The 6,366-nt window shown below is 37.6% G+C and overlaps 1 protein-coding gene across 1 annotated transcript in view; it reads right to left on the bottom strand.

Moving 5' to 3' along the window:
• LOC140140355 (uncharacterized) overlaps positions 1-5,971 on the bottom strand; it is a 57,856-nt gene extending 51,885 nt beyond the window's left edge. The window contains exon 1 of the mRNA XM_072162115.1: positions 5,922-5,971. The gene's annotated coding sequence lies outside the window, so the exon portion shown is untranslated. The remainder of the gene's footprint in view (positions 1-5,921) is intronic.
• Between the last annotated feature and the right edge of the window lie 395 nt (positions 5,972-6,366).

Raw genomic sequence — 6,366 nt, 5'->3', positions numbered from 1 at the left:
AACTCTGATTTGTGGTAATTTGTGTGCTAAGAGATAGTCACCATACTCCACAGAGTCGCCAAAGGCCCAAAAAGTCCCCTTTTTTTAACCATAAAGTCCCATTTACACAGGGGCGTAGCAAGAGCATCAGGGGCCCATGGACAAGGAGCAGTACGGGCCCTTTTATCAGGACGGGATTTAGTCTACCTTATGGGGGCTATGGGCCAGGCCAAAATTAGGAGGACTTAAGGGAGACTAACATATTTTGTTCAATTCAATTTCAGACTATTTTTGAATTAGGTTACCTGAATTTGCGCAAAGCGCGGAAAATTTTACAATTTTACCCTATTTTGACCAAAAAACGTGTTGTTAATGGGGTTAAAAGAAAGATGCATAGGGCAATTTTGGGCCCCCCATTTTTTTGGGACCTGGACCCGGGCCCATCTGGCCCAATGGTATAAAAATCCGGCCCTGCTCTCCATTATCAGCCCTAACTGAATTCTCGCTTTTTTGCTCGGGGCCCCTGAACTCTCGGGGCCCATGGACTTCGTCCACCCTGTCCCCCCGCTTACTACGCGCCTGCATTTACACCATTTGCGAATTGTGAGCGTAGGGAGCGAAAAGGTAGAGGTTTTTATGCATTTCGGGCCCCAAAAGGTCCAAATCCACCCCTCCCAGTCCAAAAAAACCCAAAAAACTGTCCAGTTTTTCAAAATTAGGCCAAAAAAAATTGTTTGTTTGTCCTCCATAGCTTTGAAAGAGGACGTGCGGGCGGGCTGATTTTTTATTTATTTTTTCCGGATTTGGCATATTCCTGGACCTAGCTAGAGGTAAATACTCCATTCATGATGACTTAAAAAAAAAAACATTTTGTTTATTTAATATGCAGTTAAAGTTATAATATGTGTTCATGTCATAGTCTTTCAATGATTTCAGATCCAATGTATTTTGAAGTCACTAAAAATAATAGACTATGACATGAACACAAGTTATAACTTTGCATATTGAAGACACAAAATGTTTTTGGTGTTTTTTTTTACTTTCAACCATGAAAGATCTTCGTATTTAGCTCTAGCTAGGTCCAGAGATACTCCAAATCTGAAAAAAAATTGAATTTTACTTATTTTTATTTTTTAAAAATGGTCAGGCCTTGATCCTGGCGGTAGAGGACAAACATGAAACAAACAACTTTTTTTTTTTGGCCTTAGCACCCCCCTACAAAAAATAAAAATCCTGGCTACAGGCCTGCTGTACTCCCTCTATTTGTTAGCTTCCCATTAAGTGGACTACTTACTTTGGATTGCGGTTAACTTGCTTTTAAACACAGTTGTCTATGGATGAGATTGTTGGACTTCTGGCCTACTAAAATTGGGTCATCTGTAATGCATCTTTAAATGGGCTGGCTTGTGATTGGTTGCCCAGATCTCATTATGGTTTAAAGCTTTAATGTATGATTTCCTTCAAATTTTGATTTTGTTATTCTTTATTCAAAATGTTGAAATATGAGTAATAACTGACAAGAAAGGTTGCTGTCTATTTTAGGTTGAAATAACAAGGTAAAGTGAAAGAAACCCCACTGGTTATTTTGGCCATAAACATGCAGTTCTATGGGAGGACATATTATCATAATTTTTAAATTATGATCATATGTTGAACTTTGCTCTGTTGACATACAAAGACAACAAATTTGGCCAGTTCCATTTACATGTAGGTGCATGTTGGGACATGTGTAAACATGACAAATATGCAAAAAAAAACGGGTTTGAAAAAAATTATCCAATTTCATATTATAAGATCGTACATTATGGCTTTAAATCCTCCGGGCATGTTCTAGACTATGCCATAGTCGATTTTTGATAAATAAAAATGTTATTAATCATGATGAACGCATTCAGTTGAACTCGAAATTATACTGATATTTAGTAGGCCTACATCAAAATACTAGTATAAAATGGTTATGAAAAAGTTTAGGCTATATAATTATATTTGTGACAGTAAGTATAGGCCCTACGTAGACTTATATATTATTGAATACAACATATCATAATGGCATAATTATAATGACACTTCAATACTGAACAATTTTAGAATCTGCCAGTTTATTATCTGAAAAACCGACTATGGACTTTCACTTTTAAGCAGAACTTTACCCGGGACTCACACACTGTCAATCATACTTGTTTATCAATAAAATCTAACCACAAGACTAAGCATGGTGGTACAATACGCGCTAGATGCATACGTTCATCCACCAGCACAAAAGCGCCGCATTCCCTAGATAGTAGTGTACCATGTATAGTTATAATGGTACCAGTACGCGTCGGGAGGATTTAAACAATAACGAGATCTGGGCGACCAATCACAAGCCAGATTCATTTTTAAAGATGCATTACATCATCACCAATTTTAGTTAGGCCAGAAATTGGCCTAACTCTCAAGGCAAAGTCAGTAGTCCACTTGGGAAGCTAACAAACAGAGGGCGTACGGTGACTGAAAAGATCAGTTGTGAAAAGTTTTAAGCTTAAATGTAATAGCCAGAGTAGTGCACAATTGGCAAGTGGACTACGGAGAAGTCTAGGCATGTTCCATTACCAATAACTACATCATATACAACTAACTGTGGAAATTGCAGCCCTCTGTGTACTTGGCGCATGGACGTACCGTCTTGTACTACCATGCTTAGTGATTGTGGTTATTAGAGGATATGGAGAGCCAACTGACTTTGGAAGAAACCAAAATAACAGCTGTTTGGTAATCTCGGAATATAGGGTGTCCCAAAGTATGTTAGATTTTTTTACAATTGAAAATATTTTGAACCTAAACATTTTGCCCCTAACCCATACTGAAAAAATAAGTCCATATTTAGATTCTTCATCAAATTTCCCTTCAGAAAATCTATGATAGAATAAGTAAAAAATTTTACAGCCCAGGGGGGTCACTCCCATTGTGGCCTGTACACCATCCGCGATAAATGAAAACGCGTAAAAGGGCAGTTTTTTTGGGTGGTAGGCACGATACGCACGTATCGTGTTTAGGGTGTCAAAAACATGAAAAATTGGAAAAAAGGGTAGCAAAATTGCAATTGCTAATACGTGGAAATGAAATTTAGGATAGGAAATTCGATGCAAGGAATAAAATCTGTGTTTAGGGGCGACTGTTACCTAGCTGTTTAAGGTAGGCCCCGGGGTACTCAAGTTTGGTTTTGGTAGGGACGTGCAGCTGAGAATTTGAAAGTGGACCCATAAATATACCAATTTTTCAAAAATTTGGACCCATTTATATACCAAAAGTCAAATTTTCGGCCAAATTTAACCCAAATTTTCCTAGTTTTTACAAATTTTCCCTAAATTTTGGCAAAATTTTAAAAATTTTGGCTAGATTAAGGAAAATTTGGGCTATTTTCCGAAAAAATTGAGAAAATTTAGAAAAAAGGACCCATTTATATACCAAAATAGGCTTTGAAAAAGGGGTCATTGATATACCAAAAGGCTGAAAATGCTACCCATATTTGCGGCACGTCCCCGTATGGTCATTTGTACTGAGAACCCCCCCCCCCGGGGTAGGCCTATCGTTTTAGCCGAGGGTTAAATCCTTGTTTAGGGTGCTTTTCAAAAGTTGATTATCGCGGATGGTGTACAATGGTGGGATATCAATCCCATAGAGTTTGTGTGTACCACATCCCCCACCTCCACCACCCTGCCCATTCTGAATTCTATGAAGCAGAGTGTCAGTTATAGTATTAAAAAAAACTGAAGTATTTCTTTTACAGGGTTGAAAGTGCATTTTATTTGGCAATAAAATGAGACCACAAGCATGACAATAACTTCTTGCTTGACAGAGATATCATTTGTTTTGAGTCGACTTTGGCAGAATGTAATACTAGGGCGGGTCATAAATAGATTTTTATTTCAAATCGGCCATGGCCAAAAGGTGTTCCACTAATCCACTTGACCCCGCTTGAACAAATATGCACTTTAAAAAATAATTGGCCGAGATATCATCATTTGATTTGAGTTGACTTTGGCAAAATGTAACCTCGCCACCTTTTTTTGGTGGCGAGTTCAAAACATAGTTCGCAACACAAACTTAAATAACGGGCAAAACAGACACATCCTTTATCCGTATGACATTTTGGTATTGGTGCTGCCCTATCTAAGTTTGCACTGAAGTGCCATCTTAGTTTTGGTGCACAGATGTGGATCATGTGTTAAAGGGGTATTTCGTGATCCTAGCATCCTCTATTTATGTCATTTTTCATTAGATATCCACGAAAAAAACCTATTCCCAAAATTTGAGTTGATTCCGATTTTGCGTTTGCGAGTTATGCATGATTATGTGTATTACACTGCTCCATAGACAATGCGTTGTAATTTCGTTCTGGTGCACCACAACGAAATTCAAATTTCACGATATCTTTGCTAAACGAATTAATCTGCAAGAAATATTTTGTACATAAAGATTATGTAGCCAGAGGTTTCCAGTGATATAAAAATCTCAACTTTTTTTGAGAAAAGTGGGGGGATGAGGCTGTGGATCACGAAATGCCCCTTTATTAATGAATTTTTATTTATTCTGGATAAATAATGGGGTACCGGTATTAATTACAATTACAAGCATAAGAGTTTAGACAAGAAGTACAAGAAGCTGTGTAATTAATATTAGGCAAAGTAAAATAAAAAACATGTTTCACGTCCGGGTTTTTGAAAACCCGGCTTTTTATTTTCTATTTTTTATCGCAAAATCGGTGTAAATACCCATAATTAGCTGTTTTAGGGGTATACAATCACGCCTGGAAAAAGGAGGCCTCCTCTTTTTATTTGTTGTTCTGAGAGGTAGCCCCCTGCCCCCATTTAATTATCACAAAACCTTACAAAAGTGTTTCTTGTATATTAGCAAGGCTTTAGAAAGCATCTCTACTTCCTAGACATTTTTTTTTGAAAAGTTATAACTAAATTTCAAAAAATAAAAATATAATTGAAGAAACCTCAAAAAAGGAAGCGGGAGGGGATGTGAAACATGTTTATTTTTTTATTTGGCCTTATGACAAACATGCAACTATTTAAGCTACAGGAGCCTTGTATTTTTTAGTGCAACGTTGCACTAGCTTTTTGTATACACTTCATTCTCTTGGTCGGGCTGACGTCACAAAGGGGAAATAGCCTTGTAAAACCAGTGTGCGCATGTGCAGCGCATGTGCAGTTCCCCTTTCTCGAGCTGGTTGCTATGGGCGCGCTTGTACAAAGGGGACGAAGGGGACAATGTTCCCGGATGTCCGACCGAGTGAATACCGTTGTGCAGAGCTACATGTACTACGCTACGGTATGGGTTCCTCGTACTCAAAACACACAACCGTCCTTAGGCTTATACCAAAGTATTCTAGTGGCTAGAATACTTTGCTTATAGACGAATCCAAATACAGGCATTCCTACACCTGACTAGCACTCAAAATGCGAAATGATTCGGCCGTGGCTGAAATTTTAAACTGCATTCCATCACCCGTTTTACACCTTCCGCGAAAACACAGGTAGACAAAAGAATAACACAATACAGTTCCCTTCGTCTTCGACAAAACACACAGCATGGTCTATTCGTTGTTGAAGTGACATAATAACCGGATTAACTATACGCGGTATCTATGCATTGATGTACTTGCGAACAAAAGGACTATGTATGAATAGATGCGACGGGATTACCTGCGGAATTATCTCCATTATATATTATTAGCTATTATTCTATTAACCCTCCTCGTCCTTGCATCTTCTCTAGGTGTTAGGCGGCTTTTATTTGCACAATCGGACGCTCATTTGTGATTTAAAAAACTATTTTCAACCTTAATATTGTGAGAGTGAAACAATTCTAAGAGATAAAATTATTCTCTTTTCATCTAAATATTTTTAGAGCAAAATAATATCTTTTATTACCTGAATTCTCGTTTTACTCACATCATCATATTTCAGAGCCTCAAAATTTACGAGTCGTTGTGGACGCTGCCATTGTTTCGTTTTGATTTGGAAATTCCTCCTTTAGTGTAGGAGCACATCTTCCTTTTTGGGGCCCGGGATTTATAAATTATTTACTAGCCCTATTCCAGAAAAATACAGCACTAATTTTTTGGGATTAAAAAACATTATGAAGTTCTGCCAAAAATAAGTCCCCCCTAAGAATGTTTGGTATAATCCAAAAACGGCTTGATCAATTATCTTGTTTTAAAGTTTGGAACATAGGCTGATTAGTTATGCATCAAGTGAACGGTGTTTTCGTGTTATCTGTTATCATCTTCACTGAGAAATACAGCCATTTATAAAATTTTCGGCCAAAAAAAAACTGCACTTTTCTACATAGGTTTTATGCATGACTTTTGGTTTCAGACCTCTTTCACTTGAATAA

This window comes from Amphiura filiformis, chromosome 19 (assembly GCF_039555335.1).
Source record: "Amphiura filiformis chromosome 19, Afil_fr2py, whole genome shotgun sequence".
NCBI classification, from domain to species: Eukaryota; Metazoa; Echinodermata; class Ophiuroidea; order Amphilepidida; family Amphiuridae; genus Amphiura; species Amphiura filiformis.
Note: the sequence above shows the minus strand (reverse complement) of the source record. Positions and strands in the feature narration are given on the sequence as shown.